Here is a 21442-nt window from a genome sequence, read left to right as displayed (position 1 = left end):
TTTAAGTTTGTTATATAATTATATTTAGGTATAGAGATATATGTTATATACTTATTCAGTTAACTGTAGGATAAAAATATCACAGTTAAAGATTTGATACAAATTTTAAACATTTTATTTGGGAGAGATTTGGAGATGTTCCTTTGCTAGTTTTGCTAAAAGAAAGATCTCTATTCAGTTAAGAGAATTTTACTTGTTACATTGTTCAGTTCTGAGGAAATTCTTTTTTGTTGTTATTTATATGCTGGGATGTTGTCTTCCTACAAAAGATCTTCGTAATCTTTGGAAACTTATTGAGTCTTTGTTAAATTACACAATTTATTTTAAGCACATGTCTGGAGTCTTAAGTTTTTAAATATTAAAACAAAAAAAGTGTATATACTTCCTCTCTGACAATAACTGTGAAAAGTCTAAGAATTTACTCTGTAAGCTGACAACTTAATCTGCAAACAATCATAGTTTCTGGGGAAGAGAAAAAAAAAACAGATTACTGGGTCAGAAGCAAAGGAGTTTATTACAGCAGTGTCATCAGCCAATGTATCAGCTTTTCCTTGTATGATGCACCAAGTGCCAATTCTCACAAGGTAACATTAAGAGGACCAAATGGTACCTGTACCTGTGAGAGCGTAACCACAATCTTAGGGAACTTGAATATAATAAGCAGTGGAGATGCCCGCTCTTCACTCTAGAGGGAAACATTTAGTCTTTTCTAAACTGTTCACTATAAAAACAGTCTTCAAAGAGTTCCAAACAATGGTAGCTAGTGTGTTTGCTTATAAGATAATGCAGAAACATGAGAGACCAATGAGGAAATAAATGCCTTCTAACACTACCAAGTAGCCTCTGTTGAGGCTTATATGTTTCTATTCAACATCTTAGGTTATAGTAACCTGTTTTTGTTTTCTGTCCTTGATACCATAATAGGAGAGAAATTTCGTTCTATTCTGTTTAACTAAAACTTTAAATTACAATCTGAGCTGAAATTTGTTTCTCTTTCTGCGTTGAGTCAAATTATTTAGTGTCATCATTAACCAGCTTCTCTGCATTTTGTTTACAGCAGCTCACGGTGTTAATATTTAATTATCCGTAGCCTGTGGCCTTTTATATGAGTAATGTGAGCCACAAACAAATGATTGTTGGACCTTTCCCTTGAGGGGCGTAAATTGCAGTGGCTACAATAGGACATAATACATGCATGTAAAAATAACAAAATGTAAGGGACTGAATGTGAACATAGTTAAATACCAATGTAAAAATTAGTGCTATGTAATAAGTCATTTATTTCAGATAAAAGCTCTTTGTGAAAATGGATGCTAATGGATCCTCCTGCCTAAAAGTTATTTCAAGTAGAAGTTTTAATTAGTTGAACATAAAGGTATATAGTCTTCAGAAGTCAACAAAATTAAATTCATCAGTTTGGTCTCACACTCACTTTAGAACAGCATTGCCCAACAGATAAGTGATATGGTCCTCATAATGCAATTTTGAAAGTTCTAGTAGGAAAATTAGAAATAGAAAAAGATGAGGTTAATTTTAACATTGTATTTAAGCCCATATATCCAAAATATTTCTTTGTATAATCAATGTAGAATTGATAATGAGTTTGTTTGTATTATTTTCATTATCTTAAGCCTTCAAATTCCAGTTTGTGTTTTACACTTTATGGTATATCTCTGCTTAGGCAAGACACATTTTAAGTGCTCGATAGCTACAAGTGCCTAGTACCTATAATACTGGACATGTGGAAAAGAAAGTCAACTTTCATTTAATTGCTTCATCAAAATTAAAGTCAACTTTCATTTAACTGCTTTATCAAACTCATCAAATGTCTATTAAATAAAAATTACATGATGCCAAGATATCCTCTATAAATTTACCTAAACAAAAGTTTTGAAATTAATCTTTCCATTATAGCAGAGTGATATGGTAGTAAGAATACTGGATTAAGAGCCTGGCGTCACAGGCTGAAATTCCTACATACTAGCTGTAGGACTTTGAGTGAATCATGTAAACCCTTCTGTCTTATTCCCTCATATGTAAATGAAAGGCTTTGGGTTTCATGATTTATAAAGTAGTTTCAGTTCTAAAATTCTGTCAATCTATGCAGACTAAATAAATGGCTTGGGGGAAGGTATAAAACATCATTAACTTGAGAAATAAGGTAATCATGACTTTGGAAAATCGATGGCTATGCTTTACTAAACGTAGCTACTAAATCTACTTTGTATAGGGTCATATAAAAATGACATAAACATATGTAGTTAATTTGGCATAAAGCTTCTGGATTGCCTAAGAATAAGCATTTAACAGATATTATGGTGATTATCTCATATTTGGATTCAAGGCTTATAAGGTATATATAAGTAATATATTATCAAAAATAATATTGAGCCATTGCATCTAATTCAAAATGTATTTTTTTCTTTCAAAAAGAAGTAAGGTACAATAAAACAAGCAAAATGTGGTAGGGAAAAACAAAACAAAACACACACACACAAAACGGCACAGAAAAACAATGTATTAAACGTGCTGCAGTCTTCCTAGACACATACATTAACCTGTCTGGCTGAAGGTATTTGCTAATTCATTTAGCCCAAAACATTGTCTTGAAAACTCACAGCTGGTTACAAATCCAATCTTTTACAATGCTATATACCTGCAGGCAGTTCAAAGAAATATTCAAGTTCAACTGCAGCTACAATGGGAAGTTAATCATTAAGTTACCTTCCTGGTTTTCTTGTACAATTGAGTCAATCACACTGAATTTGCCCTTTAACATTTTGGCTTTTCTTCTGCCAAAAAATTATTTGGCCCTAGAAGGAGAGTGAAAAAAGAAACAGTATTGATGCAACAATTAGAAAGTATAGGAATATTTGCTTTGCCACCAGTGAGCCTATATCATTCCTTTGCTGATGACCCACTGTCATATTTCAGAAACAGATATTTTACTATTTCGTTAATTTTTATGGCAATATAGTTGCCTGCATACAGTCAATAAGAATCTGCCTTTGCCTGTTATTTGACCAGTATCACTTATACTACCAAGACATACTCTTGTTTCTCATGTTTCTTGTTTCTTGTTTCTCATGTTTCAGAATAAATCTAACTGAATCAGAGCTGAATATCCTTCTATTAAATAACAAGAGTTGTATTTTATTTGCAAAGTTAATGTGATAAAAAAAATCCAGGAAAACTGGCTTGCTATCTGTTTTATACCTAAAGGTACTTGGCCTCATTTCCTGGCAAGCCAAAAACCTCAATATATTTTTAGTCCCTTGAATATACAGAAATTCTTCAAAATCAACATGTACTGCAGGTGAAACAATAGAGGTTTTATTTTAAAAAGTCAAATACTGTATTTCTTAATAGAAATTCAGGATAGAAATTAATTCTAAGGTCTTGGCAGTTGCTTAACAATTTGTGTTCAAGGAGGTTTACATAGTTAATACCTTTAGTTGTAGACATTCAGAACAAAACAAAATGTGACCAGCCTTCTTCTTGAGTACCACTTAAGATTATTTCTGATCAAAATGGAGAAACTGTGAGAAAAAAAAATTATTAATGCCTATGAAAATTAAAAAAAAAATATGGCAGTTTTAACAACACCTAAAATGTATTCATTTCTTTAGGATAATCTACCCATTATTTGGGTATATCTTTTTGTAGAAAAGATAACTTCAAGGGCTGTAAATATTTTTATTTATTGGGGCACCTGGGTGGCGCAGTCGGTTAAGCGTCCGACTTCAGCCAGGTCACGATCTCGCGGTCCGTGAGTTCGAGCCCCGCGTCAGGCTCTGGGCTGATGGCTCAGAGCCTGGAGCCTGTTTCCGATTCTGTGTCTCCCTCTCTCTCTCTGCCCCTCCCCTGTTCATGCTCTGTCTCTCTCTGTCCCAAAAATAAATAAACGTTGAAAAAAAATTAAAAAAAAATATTTTTATTTATTTATTTTTATTTTTTTATATGAAATTTATTGACAAATTGGTTTCCATACAACACCCAGTGCTCATCCCAAAAGGTGCCCTCCTCAATACCCATCACCCACCCTCTCCTCCCTCCCACCCCCCATCAACCCTCAGTTTGTTCTCAGTTTTTAACAGTCTCTTATGCTTTGGCTCTCTCGCACTCTAACCTCTTTTTCTTTTTTTTTTTTTTCTTCCCCTCCCCCATGGGTTCCTGTTAAGTTTCTCAGGATCCACATAAGAGTGAAACCATATGGTATCTGTCTTTCTCTGTATGGCTTATTTCACTTAGCATCACACTCTCCAGTTCCATCCACGTTGCTACAAAAGGCCATATTTCATTTTTTCTCATTGCCATGTAGAATTCCATTGTGTATATAAACCACAATTTCTTTATCCATTCATCAGTTGATGGACATTTAGGCTCTTTCCATAATTTGGCTATTGTGGAGAGTGCTGCTATAAACATTGGGGTACAAGTGCCCCTATGAATCAGTACTCCTCCTGTATCCCTTGGATAAATTCCTAGCAGTGCTATTGCTGGGTCATAGGGTAGGTCTATTTTTAATTTTCTGAGGAACCTCCACACTGCTTTCCAGAGCGGCTGCACCAATTTGCATTCCCACCAACAGTGCAAGAGGGTTCCCGTTTCTCCACATCCTCTCCAGCATCTATAGTCTCCTGATTTGTTCATTTTGGCCACTCTGACTGGCGTGAGGTGATACCTGAGTGTGGTTTTGATTTGTATTTCCCTGATAAGGAGCGACGCTGAACATCTTTTCATGTGCCTGTTGGCCATCCGGATGTCTTCTTTAGAGAAGTGTCTATTCATGTTTTCTGCCCATTTCTTCACTGGGTTATTTGTTTTTCGGGTGTGGAGTTTGGTGAGCTCTTTATAGATTTTGGATACTAAGGGCTGTAAATATTAACTAGGTTTATATTTAGCCTAGCAGCCTTTTTATAATAGTCTTTTTTTAAAAATGCCTTTAACAATGGACTGTATATTTTGGTTCTTTAAATGCTTGAGGAATCACCATCTTATCAGTTCATTAATGAGTTAAATAAAATAAATACATTCTATTCATGAGAGTCATGTTTTTAACATGTGAAAATGATACTTTAACACTTAAAACTGTTTTTGAAGACTAAATTATTCATGTAATTCAGTTATCTTAGTGCTATTGTAAGAGTCAAACCATACTTCCATTTACTCATCTGGACATTAGGACAGTGGATTACTCATCTACATTAGGACAGTGGATTACTCATCTACATTGACAACTGCTTATATATTAGTAATTCTCACTTTACCGTACCTACCAATTCTAAATTATTATGTAACAATTACATCCAGATAGTTCTCTTGAGCCCTGATTGCAAAATCATGAAAACATACTCTCTCAGTCTTCCCTCTCTGATACTATTAAACCACCTGAGAGCAGTGGGCCTTGCCTTTCACTTCCTGTCATATATCCTCCTAGAGCAGCTTCACCTGGAGCAGGGCACCAGACTGGCAGAAATGGCTGAGTCAGTGTGGGGAAATAAAACTTCCCCACACTCAGTGCTTCTCAGTGCTTCTATAAAAAGTCCTGGCATTTCTGAGCCATGGCAATGTATACAATAACAGATAAAGAATATTTTCTTTTACTTCCCCAAGAACATCTTACTCTTTAAATACCATGAGAAACACATGTAGCCATTTGCCTAGTTAATTGCTCTGACTGAAGGAAGCCAAATGGTTAAGCCTGGACTAGGTTAAGACCAAGGTGTTGGAAAGATAAAAGATATCTCTTGGTTGTAAAATCCACAGATATCAGGAATTTATTTGGGCTTTGGAAAGATGTATTTATATTTCAAACTATTAGGCTAAGAACCCAAGATCCTTTCCATCCCCTCACAAAGACACATTCCCCTCCTCCTATTCTTTTGGACTATGAGGGGACAGTTCTTTCTCCTTTAGGTAAATAGAGAACATCCGTTGTTCTCCATCTGTTATGTTTGACTATAGAGTTACTCCTGTGGGACATCTGAGTTGGTTTCCATCATGTTGGGGCAGGATAAAGCCTGGGCCAAAGAGAGGCAATTTGTTAGGTAAATAATAAGAAATCTCTGATCCAGAACACCTTGTATATAACATTCAAGATAGAACTAATAAAGATATATTCTAAAAACTCAATTGTCAGGTGCTAAGGAAACTTCTGCTATGTTCTGTTGCAGAACTTGACACTCAATAAGCTAAAGTTCCATGTTCCCTTTGAGAGAAGACTTGCAAAAAGACATTGACTTTGTGGGGGGATCCAGGGGATAACAATCTGGTGACCAATAGCCATGATAGGAGAGACAGATGCCAAAAGTACTATGAAATAACACATTCAATGATGTCAATGTACACTGTAGACCACCAATGACTGGCTGACTCATTAGGTTCTTACTGTAGGGTTAGATATAACACCCTGTAGCACGATACTGCAGCATTATTAGCCCAACATGTAAATTAGATCACACTTGGAGAGAAGGGAAGGGGAAGGCAAAAAATCTTGAGAAGAAACCTAAATTAAACATTCTTCAAAAAGTTTAAATCCCCCATAAATAACAGAGCTACTTTGGGTTGGTAGATTTGTTTTTCATGATCAGCATGAAAGGAGCCCCAAAACCTTACTTAGGTTCATTGTAAGTAAAAATGTCATAATATTTTTGCTTCTGTGTAAGCATAGAAAATTATTTTTTCTGAAATTCCTGAAACTTGTCTCTATTTCTTTTTTAATTGGTACATCATTTCATTTACTAATTGCATTCCTGCTTTGCTGTATTACAAAAAAAGAATAAAGTAATATTAGTATGTATTTCAAAGGCAGCATGTTTTTGTGAGGACTAAGGTCTTTTATTTCCCATTCTTTGTATTTACCATGCTACTTTATCCCTACTGATCTTCAAAAAATCTTTGCAGATTTAACATGAATACATACATGTAAATCCTTTCATGAGGCATTTTGTGTACTTTTGATATCTTGATTATGTTTTATTTCAATAACATTTTCATCTTTTAGTGATATTTTATTCAACAAATACCCACTCAGTGCCTCCTAGGAGACAGGTACTTTTCTAGGGGTGTGAGTATAACAGGGTATGAAAAGTAAGGGTTACATTATATTAGAAATAAGACAGATACAAAAATGACCACTGAGTTATATAGTGTCTTAAGAGGTATTATAAAGGATGATAAAAAATAAAATAAAGGGGCAAAGGGATGTAGGCTATGTAACAAAGCAGTTTTAAAAAGGGGCCATTGAGAAAGTGCTATCTGAGCAAAGATTTGGAAGAGGTGAGGAAGTATACCTTTTGCAAGTTTGAAACAAACGCTTCTCAGCAGAGGCAAAAACAAATGACCAAAGCCCTATGGCAAGAGCATGCCTAGTGCATTCCTGGTACAACCACTAGGCCAACATGACTGGAGCAGAGTGAGTTAAGGGACTGGAGTAGGGAGGAGATCAGGTCAGAGAGTTGGGGAATGGGGAGGCACAGAGCACCGATTGAGGTATGCTATGTGTTTTAGCTTTTAATTCAGTAGTATGTGAGTACATTATTGGGGTTTGTGATACACAATTGGTCATGCTCTTATTTTCATTTTACAAAGAACCTACTAGTTGCTGCTTGGAGAATGCATTGATTCCTGTAATGATAGAAGTAAGAAAACCATTTTTCCTTCCCTCCATTCCTCCCCCTTCCTTTCCTCTTTTTTTCCCTCCCTGCCTGCCTGCCTTCCTTCCTTCCTTCCTTCCTTCCTGTCAACTTTATTTTTCTACAGAAATTTTAACTTCACAGCAAAATTAAGAGGAAGTACAGATATTTCCCATATATCTCCTCTCTCACGTGAGTAGTGGGGCAACCACTAGAGCAGTCCATTTGTTAAAACTGATAAACCTATGTTGATCCATTACAATAACCTAAAGCCCACAGCTGACATTATGGTTCACCCTTGGTGTTTTACATTCTAGGAGTTTGGACAACTATATAGTGACATATATATCCATTACAGTATCATACAGAGTAGTTTCATCACCCTAAAAATTCTTTGTGTTCCATGGATTCACCTCTTTTCCCCACTAAACTCTGATAACCACTGATCTTTTTACAGTCTCCATTGTTTTGCTTTTTTCAAAATGTCATACTTTTGGAATCATACAGTATGTAGCCTTTTCATAATGATTTCTTTCCATTAGCAATGTGAATTTAAGTTCTTTCATGCCTTTTTATGGCTTGATCATTTTATTTTTAGCACTGAATATATTCCATTTCCTGAATGTACCACAGTTTATACATTCACCTGCTGAAAGACATCTTGGTTGTTACCAAGTATTGGCAATTATGAATAAAGCTGTTGGAAATAGCCCTGCACAGGGTTTTGGGTGGACATAAGTTTTCAGCTCCTTTGGGTAAATACCAAGGAGCACACTTGATGCCATGGTTTTCCCTGTGCCGTCCCTTCTGTTATGGATCCAAGAATTGTTTATTTTTCAATGTGTTTATGTTTTCACTTGTTAGGATGGAGTGGTGAGTTCCAAGTTCCTTAAATCTAAAGCTGGAAATAGGAAACTATCTTTTAAAATATTGCTATCATTGAACTAGAGGGTATTATGCTAAGCGAAATTAGAGAAAGACAAATATCATATGACTTCATTCATACGAGGACTTTAAGACACAGAACAGATGAACGTAACGGAAGGGAAGCAAAAATAATATAAAAACAGGGAGAGGACAAAACATAAGAGATTCTTAAATATGGAGAACAAACAGAGGGTTACTTGCAGGGGTTGTGGGAGGGGGCATGGGCTAAATGGGTAAGGGACATTAAGGAATCTACTCCTGAAATCATTGTTGCTCTATATGCTAACTAATTTGGATGTAAATTGAAAAAATAAACTTAAAAAAGCAAATAAATAGAAAAAAATAAAACTTCAAATATATCGTTAGTGTTTTTGGATTAAGTAGTCAAATATTTATTAAGGAGGTTTTTGTTTTGTTTTTAATTTTTTTAACGTTTATTTTTGAGACAGAGAGAGACAGAGCATGAATGCGGGAGGGTCAGAGAGACAGGGAGACACAGAATCTGAAACAGGCTCCAGGCTCTGAGCTGTCAGCACAGAGCCCCACTCAGGGCTCGAACTCAAGGACTGTGAGATCATGACCTGAGTCGAAATCAGACGCTTAACCGACTGAACCACCCAGGTGCCCCAAAGGAGTTAAAAAAAAATATATATATATTGCCATCATCAAACAAGAAATGGTAGTGTTTTAGACCAAAGTCATGAGATGGTAGTGATAAGAAAAGCTGAATATGGTTTTAAATTAGAGTCAGCAGAATTTGATGATGGAGCAGATGTGGTGTGTGAAAGAGAAGTAGGAATTAAAGACTTTGATTTCAGACTGGTGGGGTGGAGTTAACTGGTGTGTTTATGTGTGTGTGTGTGTGTGTGTGTGTGTGTGTGTGTGTGTGTGTGTGTGTGTTAAACTGAAAATCAGCTAAGTATAAACTGTTTAAGTCATTACCATGTTGATATTTCATTTAAAGGTAGAATTTATTTTATTTTTATAACATTGAAATCTGTTTTTTTCCAGCAAAGAAAACAATAAAAGACTCAACAGACCTACTTTTTGCTTCTTAGGAAGAACTGAGATTTCTTTGGAAGCATTTAGGTCTTTTTATTTTTGAGCTAATTTGGAAAATGTTTATTTTATAAAAATGTTTGCATAGGCACCTTCTAGATTTCTACTGTTTAGGTCATTTTATATGTATTATGTTCTGAAGTTAATGGTTATGAGCAAATCATGTCATAGAAAATAGTTTTAAGATTTTAAGATTATTTTCCTTTTTTTTTAAATTTAGCTAGTGTTTATTCCTTTGTATTAACTGCCTTTTAGTTTGAGGTATCACCACACGCCTTTTAGTTTGAGATATCACCACATAATCCTTTATTATTCTCTTACAGAAATAACCAGAATAAATTAAATTTATGTTTCTAGTCTTACGGTTTTTAGAACTATCACTAATATCTGTCATAAACTTTTCATTAGGGCTAGGTATAATTAAAACTGAATAATCAATGTATATTTTCCCATTTTCTATAGACTTTTGGAATTTGATCACTACAGAGGGAAAAAATGTAGAAATAGACAAAAATTAAAGGTAGCTTACACTTGGTTGAAAGATAATTTAAAATAAAATTTGACAAGGGAGGTTTGATAAGCATTCACTGCTCTTAGAAATAGAAATGACAATAACTTATGCCATTTGCATAAACAAGCTTTGGCCCAGTAACCTCATTCATAATGTCACAAATTTGAGAGAATTACATGTTAAATGATGTTTCTCTGAGATAATTTTCTAATAGTCAAGTTTCAATTATTACTTAATTTTCAAGGCCAGCGATTTAATGATAAATTCATTTTTTTTGAACAGTGCACCACACCAAGTAACAAAGACTAATTTGATTTTTTCAAGTGTGTCCACTGTAAGGAATTCATAATAATATAGTGATCACTGTATATTGTATGTTATTGTTACTAGGTAGTCATCTTGAAAGACTGGAAATGATTAATATGTTGGTGCATCAACCAGAGAAAATGTTCAACACTTGAGAGAGAGAGGAACATTTAGGACAATGTAAAAACTGCCCAGGAAATTGTTTTCCAAACTCTGAAAATTATAAGCAATTATAAGAATTTTACCTGGCTGTACTATAACTCTGACTCAGTGACAGCTTAACTGGTATTAAGCTTCATTTTTCAGCACTAGGATTTTGGGATAATCACTGTGTGCCTGTAATTTATACTGCTTCATCTTCCTTCTTTGTACGTGCTGAAAATGTTTTAGCAATATATTTTTAAGAGGGTAATTAGGTTATAGTATAGGGTTGATTTTATTTTTTAAAGCTAGTGAAAATAAATTTGCATTACTGTCACTACCTAAAAGTTTGAGAACTTACATTTTCTCAATTTTAATTTTAACCTTTTATAAAATAATACCAAGCCAATCCCTTCCAGTATTAATGCATACATTTCAATTGCATGTGTTCATTAATAGCAAAATATAAGACCACTAAGAAAGAAGGAAAAATATAGTGAAGATTACATGCCAAAATATAGGTTTTTGTATCAGTTAAACTGATATTCAAATCTTAACTTTATTGCCTACTGTATAACATCTCTTAATTTCAGTCTTAGTTCCATTTGTAAAATGGGAAATATTTCTGCTGGAAAGGACGATGAGATGATGTATATAAATTGTTTATTAAAATGGCCAGCACATAGTATTCCATGAATAATAATTAATACTGTTGGCCAGCAATGCTCTTTTGAAAAATAAAGGTTTTGTTTATTCACTATAATTATTACCAAAGCATAATTCATCTGGTGTTTTATTCACATTAATATAAAAAATTTTTCCATATTAACATAAAATAAAGAGGATAAGTGGTTAATGAAAGATCATGAAATTATATGTGAAGGTCAAACAGCATTAAACAGAATAGCAATCAAAAATTCTGTGAACTTGGGGCGCCTGGGTGGCGCAGTCGGTTAAGCGTCCGACTTCAGCCAGGTCACGATCTCGCGGTCCGGGAGTTCGAGCCCCGCGTCGGGCTCTGGGCTGATGGCTCGGAGCCTGGAGCCTGTTTCCGATTCTGTGTCTCCCTCTCTCTCTGCCCCTCCCCCGTTCATGCTCTGTCTCTCTCTGTCTCAAAAATAAATAAAAGTTGAAAAAAAAAATTAAAAAAAAAATTCTGTGAACTTTTAGACCTCACTGGAGACCACAACTCAATATCCTTGTGTATATTTCCTTTCCAAATCTTCAGCCTGCCATGGCTATATTTGAAAAAGTAAACCAGTTTTTAAGAGTCTCTTATGGTTTGCCTCCCTCCCTAAGTTTTTTTTTTTTCCTCCCCCTCCTCCATGGTCTTCTGTTAAGTTTCTCAGGATCCACATAAGAGTGAAAACATATGGTATCTGTCTTTCTCTGTATGACTTATTTCACTTAGCATAACACTCTCCAGTTCCATCCACGTTGCTACAAAAGGCCATACTTCATTCTTTCTCATTGCCAAGTAGTATTCTATTGTATATATAAACCACAGTTTCTTTATCCATTCATCAGTTGATGGACATTTAGGCTCTTTCCATAATTTGGCTATTGTTGAAAGTGCTGCTGTAAACATTGGGGTACAAGTGCCCATATGCATCAGCACTCCTATATCCCTTGGGTAAATTCCCAGCAGTGTTATTGCTGGGTCATAGGATAGATCTATTTTTAATTTTTTGAGGAACCTCCACACTGTTTTCCAGAGCAGCTGCACCTTAAAATCTGAGAATAAACTGAGGGTTGATGGGGGGGTGGGAGGGAGGGGAAAGTGGGTGATGGGCATTGAGGAGGGCACCTGTTGGGATGAGCACTGGGTATTGTATGGAAACCAGTTTGACAATAAATTTCATATTAAACAAAAAGAAAACAGATGAACATATGGGAGTGGGGGGAAAGAGAGGGAAACAAACCATGAGAGACTCTTAAAGATAGAGAACAAACTGAGGGTTGATGGAAAGAAGTGAGTGGGGTATGGGTTAGATGCATGATGGGTATCAAGGAGCATACTTGTGATGAACCCTGGGCATTGTGTGTAAGTGATCAATCATTTAATTCTGCTGAAACCAATATTGCACTGTATGTTAACTAAAATTTAAATTAAAAAAATGAAAATATTGGGAAAAAAAGTAAACCAGTGTGTGTGTGTGTGTGTGTGTGTGTGTGTGTGTGTTTTACATGAAGCTACATTTTTTTTTACAATCTGCACAGAGGGAAATTGCATCCAGGTAGCAAATAATAGCACATGTACTTTAGTCAAAATGCTGGAATCCTGCTTAGAGGCCTGGTGGCTACAGAAAAGGATTTTATGCCTGATAAATTTGAAAGTAAGTCCAGTGAAAGATAAAACCTAACAAGTATAGATAATATAACTGCTTAGTGTTATCTGTCAGTGTTTGATGTCTCTAAGCATAACTCCATAGTCTTTATTTTAATACTGCAGAGACAATATGTTAAAAGCTCTAAGTAAAATTCTAAAAGTACAAAATCAAATATGTACCATATCTATGAAGCTATTTCATTAATCTCCATTTTTCTGGGAGCCTCTTCTTCATTTCCTTGCTACACCCTTATAACTGTTACTTTTCTATTTTATTTCAGATTTGATGCAACAGCAAAAAACTGTTTCAAAATTTAAAAAATATAAGCAGGAATGCCTGGCTAACTCAGTCGGTAGAGCATGTGACTCTAGATTTTGGAGTTGGGAGTTCAAGCCCCACATTGGATGTACAGATTACGTATTTTTTTTAAATAAATAAAATAAAAAATAAATAAATAAATAAATAAATAAATAATAGTCTAGCATTACAGACTTACATGCTATTTCTAATATTAAGGCAAAACTGAATGAAAACTTTTATTTGAACAGCAGTATAGTTTTCCAACTTTTGTCAGAAAGAGAGAATTTATATATAGAAAAGGTTTAAACAGCTGAATAATACACCACCATCATTATCATCATGATAATTAACAGTATTGTTTCTAATAAGTTACAGTAAAATATACATTGTTAGAACAGAAAGCTATCACTTTTTTTTTAATTTTTTGGGGGCGCCTGGGTGGCTCAGTCGGCTAAGCATCCGACTTCAGCTCAGGTCACGATCTCGCAGTTCGTGGGTTCGAGCCCCGCGTTGGGCTCTGTGCTGACAGCTCAGAGCCTGGAGCCTGTTTCAGATTCTGTGCCTCCCTCTCTCTCTGACCCTCCCCCATTCATGCTCTATTTCTCTCTGTCTCAAAAATAAATAAACGTTAAATTTTTTTTAAAATAAATAAAAAGATTTTTAACGTTTATTTTTTATTGGGAGACAGAGCATGAGCATGAGCATGGGAGGGGCAGAGAGAGGAGACACAGAATGTGAAGCAGGTTCCAGGCTCTGAGCTGTTAGCACAGAGCCCAAGGTGGGGCTCGAACTCGCAAATCACGAAATCATGACCTTAGCTGAAGTCAGACACTTAACTAACTGAGCCACCCAGGCTCCCTGAAAGCTATCACTTTTACAGGTAGATAAATATATGGGATGTCTGCAAAATACTGAAACATATTTTGAATCTAACTCTCAAATAGGATGCAAACTGACAACTTAAAATATTTAATTATATTCTCTTTCAAACTTTAGATGACAATTACTTTCTACATGGTTAAAAGAAGAACTACATGGGACAAATATAGCTGATTTTTTTTTCTAAATGCCCATGTTTTAATCTTTTCTTTGAGAAACTTGGTTAAAAGTAATCATTAAGGAAGAATCAATAATTCTTCATCTGTTCATCTGCTCATCTATATCTTCAGTGTATCATCTTCCATGATAAAGCTAAATAATAAAAAAAAGTATGCATATGAATCATATTAGCTTTGGAGAGGACAAAAGAGCCAGCTATAATGTAACTTTCATTGAGTTGCAGTTTATTGAAAGAAACATCACATACTTTTTTGTTTAATTTTTAAAAATGAGGCAAGTGACAAAAAGAAAATGAGAATACTGTTGTTACCAGACAGTGATAATTATACTGCTTTCATATTTTTGAAAGATAAAATGACATATTTCTAAGCTTTTTATATATTCCTCATAGTTTTAGTTTAATATCCTAATTATTTAGTCATATATCAGGAAAATAGCTGTATTTACTAATATTGAGCAATTATTAATGCTTCTTTTGTCATCAAATTTGTATGTTTCAAAGAATATACCTGCAATTTAATTTTACCAGTTATTTGAATAGTTAGTTGACAGAAATTACATTTTCAATCTAATGAATTAAAATTATTTCTACTGCCAACTAGAAATGAGAGCATGGTAGTAAATCTGCTTTTCCAAGATTTTCCTTTGGGCTAGTAGTAATCTAAAGGACAGTTTGTTCTTGGAGACCTGTGTATTTTGCTCATTTCAAAAATTTTTCTGCATAATTCTCAGGGTCTTCATACTGACAAATAATTCTGAAGCATTCCTGGAGTTGACAAAACAACTCATAGTCAAGGGCAATTATGTAAATTATCTGCTTTGAGAAGATACTGTGCTGAAAGTATTACCTTACAGAAACAACACTTTATACAGGCCTTGAGTGATAGATTTTGGTGGGGAAATGATGGGAAGCAGATAGGTAGTTCCCTAGTTGAATAATATATATTGGAAAAGAGTGAATAGAAAAAGCAATTTACAAAGCTAAACCTTTTGGGAGACCTTTGAAAGAAGTACTTGCTGGCTGACCAAAGACAATTAACAATTTGTACCATGCATGTAGAAAGGAATGCTGGTTTTCATTTTGCTGCATGAGGAAATTAGACTATGTGCCGTGTGTGGACTATTAAATATCTGTGTTTATTTATAAATATTTCTTGTGTTAGTAAAGAAATACTGTTTGTGAAATGTATTGCAGAACATAGAAAAGAGACAAATTCCACTTGATTTCTGTTGCTAGGAACTTGATGATCACTATCTGAGCCAATATAATGACCATGAAAATGAACTGGAAGGGGTATATATGAAAAATATTTCAGAACTGATTGTGTTCTTAGAAGTTATGCAATCTAATTTAAACTAATCTAACTTTCTACAATATTACAGACAGATGGGAACCTACCATTTACAGACAATTTCTCTCTGTGGGAAAAAAAAACACACACACACAAACACCAAAAAGACATGGTGTTCTCTGTGTACCTCATCTCAATCTATTTTTGTTTCCTTTATCTTCTAATCCCAAGTAATTATTTTATTGTTTTTGTTTCTTAAAGATTAATTAACTCTACTGTTTAGCCTACCAGACAATGTTATTCTAGTTTAATGGAATTTTTCGTATTTTATTACTCTCTTTTCCCAATTTTTAAAACTGTTTTATAAAGATATATATCCCTTAATGAACAACTCTATGTATATAACCACATTACTATCTATAGATATGTTGCCTTAATTTCTAGTTATCAGACATCTAGTTAACATTTTATCATTGATAATCATTGCTTTCCTTCAGTTTGGCTATAGGACAATGTCTTTTTCCTTTAGAACTTTCAAGAATTCTCTATTTAAAGCCTAATTCTATTCAGTATTTCTTTCCTTGACAATTATGATTTATGAAATAAATTGAATTAGATTGGCATTTTCACTGATTCTTTCCTTAGTCTACTGAAAGATTAGATTATTATTAGTTCACCTGGCCTAATTTTATCAAAATGAGCCTTGTTGCATGAAGAATTGGGAAACATTTCAGGGTGCCTAGATGGCTCAGTCAATTAAATATCTGATTCTTAATTTCAGGTCAGGTCATGATCTTACGGTTGTGAGATTGAGTTGCCCAGGTAGGACTCTGTGCTTGGCATGGAACCTGTGTAAGGTTCTCTCTCTCCCTCAGCCCCTCCGCTGCTCTCACATGCATGCCCATGAGTTCTCTCTCTTGTTTCTGTCAATAAAAAAAAAAAAGTCAAAATATTTGAAGCAGGTGTGATAGGGGTGGAGCATTTCCTAGCCCCACCCAAGTACCTATATTGAAACTTTCCTATTACTATCTCTCTACCCTTGGGGATTAAAGACTCTATATCTATTTTCTGTGTGGGGAGGCTCCTTGGTCTTTAACAAAGAAAGTGACCAGAGTAAAAGTTCAGATAGATACTCATCGAAGTGTAGTGTCTCAGGATATGGTCCCTTTGCAGGAAGACCCACAGACAATGGGAAGGTAACTCTTCAACATATTGAATGAGATGTGAATAAGACTCTGCAGCTTGAACATATGGGGAAACTCTCCAGCATATGATATGAGATGATGCTATGCAGTTGTTGGCTTGGCTTCCACTTGACTCAGTCATCACTCTCTTGTGGCCATTAAACAAGACAACTAACTACCTTGCTTCTTGCCCCAATGCACTCTGTCCCTACCTTGGTCCAGATGCTCCATGTAGTGTCTATAATGGGAAGGAACAGGATTTGCTCTTTTATTACCACCATTCGTTAATCTATTTATAGTATAAACTTGATTCTTTTTCCTCAGTACCTTTCATTTTGATTTTCAAAAGCCTAGTAAGGAAGCAAAACCAAAGCAAACTAAAAGTACTACTAACATTTTAAATTCCACATTTCTGTAAAATATCTTTTCCTCAAGGTCCTATAGATGTCTCTAATTGACAAGGAAAAATCATATTTATATTTAATCTGTTTTACAGTGACAACTCCAACTCTTGATAGCTTTTGCTCTGTGGCTCACTATTATACCCAGTAATATAACTCTTTTTTTTAATTAATTAATTTATTTTTTAATTTACATCCAAATTAGTTAGCATATAGGGCAACAATGATTTCAGGAGTAGATTTCTTAATGGCCCTTACCCATTTAGCCCATCCCCCGCCTCCCACAACCCCTCCAGTAACCCTCAGTTTGTTCTCCATATCTATGAGTCTCTTCTGTTTTGTCCCCCTCCCTGCTTTTATATGATTTTTGTTTCCCTTCCCTTATGTTCATCTGTTTTGTCTCTTAAAGTCCTCATATGAGTGAACTCATATGATTTTTGTCTTTCTCTGACTAATTTCGCTTAGCATAATAACCTCTAGTTCCACCCATGTAGTTGCAAATGCCAAGATTTCATTCTTTTTGATTGCTGAGTAATACTGCATTGTATATATATGCACATCTTCTTTATCCATTCATCCATTGATGAAAATTTGGGCTCTTTCCGTACTTTAGCTATTGTAGATAGTGTGGCTATAAACATTGAGGTGCATGTGTCCCTTTGAAATAGCATACCTGTATCCCTTGGATAAATACCTAGTAGTGCAACTGCAGAGTCATAGGGTAGTTTTATTTTTAATTTTTTGAGGAACCTCCATACTGTTTTCCAGAGTGGCTGCACCAGCTTGCATTCTCACCAGCAATGCAAAAGAGGTCCTCTTTCCCTGCATCCTCACCAATACCTGTTGTTGCCTGAGTTGTTAATGTTAGCCATTCTGACAGGTGTGAGGTGGTATCTTATTGTGGTTTTGATTTGTATTTCCCTGATGATGAGTGATGTTGAGCATTTTTTCATGCGTCAGTTGCCCATCTGGGTGTTTTCTTTGGAGATGGGCAAAGAAATGCAAATTCTCCATTTGGGAGAAATGTCTTTTACCCATTTCTTCACTGGATTATTTGCTTTTTGGGTGTTGAGTTTGATAAGTTCTTTATAGGATTTGGATACTAACTCTTTATCTGATATGTCGTTTGCAAATATCTTCTCTCATTGTGTCGGTTGCCTTTTAGTTTTGCTGATTGTTTCCTTCGCTGTACAGAAAGAAGCTTTTTTATTTTGGTGAGGTCCCAGTAGTTCATTTTTGCTTTTGTTTCCCTTGCCTCCAGAGACATGTTGCGTAAGAAGTTGCTGTGCCTGTTTTCTCCTTGAGGATTTTGATGGCCTCCTGTCTTACATTGAAGTCTTTCATCCATTTTGAGTTTATTTTTGTATATGGTGTAAGAAAGTGGTCCAGGTTCATTCTTCTGCATGTCACTGTCCAGTTTTCCCAATGCCATTTGCTGAAGAGACTGTGTTCATTCCATTGAATATTCTTTCTTGCTTTGTCAAAGATTATTTGACCATACGTTTGTGGGTCCATTTCTGAGTTCTGTATTTTGTTCCATTGATCTGAGTGTCTGTTCTTGTGCCAGTACCATACTGTCTTGATGATTACAGCTTTGTAATACAGCTTGAAGTCCAGGATTGTGATGCCTCCTGCTTTGGTTTTCATTTTCAAGATTGCTTTGGCTATTCAGGGTCTTTTCTGGTTCCATACAAATTTTAGGATTGTTTGTTCTAGCTCTGTGAGGAATGCTGGTGTTATTTTGATAGGGATTGCATTGAATATGTAGATTGCTTTGGGTAGTATCAACATTTTAACAGTATTTGTTCTTCCTATCCAGTAGCATGGAATATTTTTCCTTTTTTTTTGTGTGTGTCTTCTTCAATTTCTTTCATAAGCTTTCTATAGTTTTCAGTGTATAGATTTTTCACCTCTTTGGTTAGGCTTATTCCTAGGTATTTTATAGTTTTTGGTGCAATTGTAAATGGGATCAATTCCTTGATTTCTCTTTCTGTTGCTTTTTGTTGGTGTATAGGAATGCAACCAATTTCTGTTCATTGATTTCATATCCTGCAACTTTGCTGAATTCATGAATCAGTTCTAGCAGTTTTTTGGTGGAATCTTTTGGGTTTTCCATATAGAGTATCACGTCATCTGTGAAGAATGAAAGTTTGACCTCCTCTTGGCCAGTTTGGATGTCTTTTATTTCTTTGTTTTGTCTGATTGTTGAGGCTAAGACTTCCAATACTGTGTTGAATAACATTAGTGAGAGTGGACATCCTGTCTTGTTCCTGACCTTAGGGGGAAAGCTCTCAGTTTTTCCCCATTGAGAATGATATTAGCATTGGGTCGTTCATATGTGGCTTTTATGATCTCGAGGTATGCTCCTTCTATCCCTACTTTCTTGAGGGTTTTTATCAAGAATGGATGCTGTATTTTGTCAAATGTTTTCTCTGCATCTATTGATAGGATCATGTGAATCTTGTCCTTTCTTTTATTGATGTGATGTATCACATGAATTGTTTTGCAGATACTGTATCAACCCTGCATCCCAGGTATAAATCCCACTTGGTTGTGGTGAATAACTTTTTTAATGTATTGTTGGATCTGCTTGGCTAATATCTTGTTGAGCATATTTGCATCCATGTTCATCTGGGAATTTCGTCTGTAGTCTTCTTTCTAGTGGAGTCTCTCTCTGGTTTTGGAATCAAGGTGATGCTGGCTTCAAGAAGGAGTTTGAAAGTTTTCCTTCCATTTCTATTTTTTGGAACAGCTTCAAGAGAATAGGTGTTAACTCTTCCTTAAATGTTTGGTAGAATTCCCCTGGGAAGCCATCTGTCCCCGGACTCTTAGTTTTTGGGAGAGTTTTGATTACTAATGCGATTTCTTTACTGGTTATGGGTCTGTTCAAACTTTCTATTTCTTCCTGTTTCAGTTTTGGTAGTGTATATGTTTCTAGGAATTTGTCCATTTGTTCCAGATTGCCCATTTTATTCGCATGTAATTGCTCATAATATTCTCTTATTATTGTTTTTATTTCTGCTCTGTTGGTTCTGATCTCTCCTCTTTCCTTCTTGATTTTATTTATTGGGGTCCTTTGCTTTTTCTTTTTGATCAAATTGGCTAGTGGTTTATCAATTTTGTTAATTCTTTCAAAGAACAAGCTTCTGGTTTCATTGATCTGTTCTGTTTTTTTGGTTTCGATAGCATTGATGTCTGCTCTAATCTATATTGCTTCCTGTGTTTTGCTGGTTTGGGGTTTTATTTGCTGTTCTTTTTCAAGCTCTGTAAGGCATAAGGTTAGGTTGTGTATCTGAGATCTTTCTTTCTTCTTTAGGAAGGCCTGGATTGCTGTATACTTTCCTCTTATGACCTCCTTTCCTGTGTCCCAGAGATTTTGGGTTTTGGTGTTATCATTTTCATTGGCTTCCGTGAACTTTTTAATTTCCTCCTTAACTTCTTGGTTAGCCTATTCATTCTTTAGTAGGATGTTCTTTAGTCTTCAACTATTGTTACCTTTCCAAATTATTTCTTGTGGTTGATTTTGAGTTTCCTAATGTTGTGGTTTAAAAATGTGCACTGTATAATATCAATCTTTTTGTACTTCTTGAGGGCTGATTTGTGTCCCAGTATGTGGTCTGTTCTGGATAACTTTCCATTTGCACTGGAGAAGATTGTATATTCTGCTGCTTTAGGATGAAATGTTCTGAATATTATCTGTTAAGTCCAACTGGTCTAGTGTGTCATTCAAAACCATTGTTTCCTTGTTGATTTTTTGATTAGATGATCTGTCTATTGCTGTGAGTGGGGTGTTGAAGTCCCATACTATTATGGTATTATTATCAATGAGTTTCCTTATGTTTGTGATTAATTGATTTATATATTTGGGTGCTTCCACATTTGGCGCATAAATATTTATAATTGTTAGGTCTTCTTGGTGGATAGAACCCTTAAGTATGATATAATGCCCTTCTTCATCTCTTGATACAGTCTTTATTAAAAAAAATTTTTTTTAGCATTTATTCATTTTTGAGAGAGAGACAGAGTTCAAGTGGGGGAGGAGCAGAGGGAGAGGGAGACACAGAATCTGAAACAGGCTGCACGCTCTGAGCTGTTAGCACAGAGCCTGACACAGGGCTCGAACCTACAGACCGCAAGATCATGACCTGAGCTGAAATCGGCCACTTAACCGACTGAGACACCCAGACACCCTGATACAGTCTTTATTTTAAATTCTAGATTGTCTGATATAAGTATGGCTACTCTGGCTTTCTTTTGTTGACCATTAGCATGATAGATGGTTTTCCATCCCCTTA

The sequence above is a fragment of the Prionailurus bengalensis genome, chromosome B1 (assembly GCF_016509475.1).
Source record: "Prionailurus bengalensis isolate Pbe53 chromosome B1, Fcat_Pben_1.1_paternal_pri, whole genome shotgun sequence".
In the NCBI taxonomy this organism is placed as follows: domain Eukaryota; kingdom Metazoa; phylum Chordata; class Mammalia; order Carnivora; family Felidae; genus Prionailurus; species Prionailurus bengalensis.
This window is presented reverse-complemented; position numbering follows the sequence as displayed.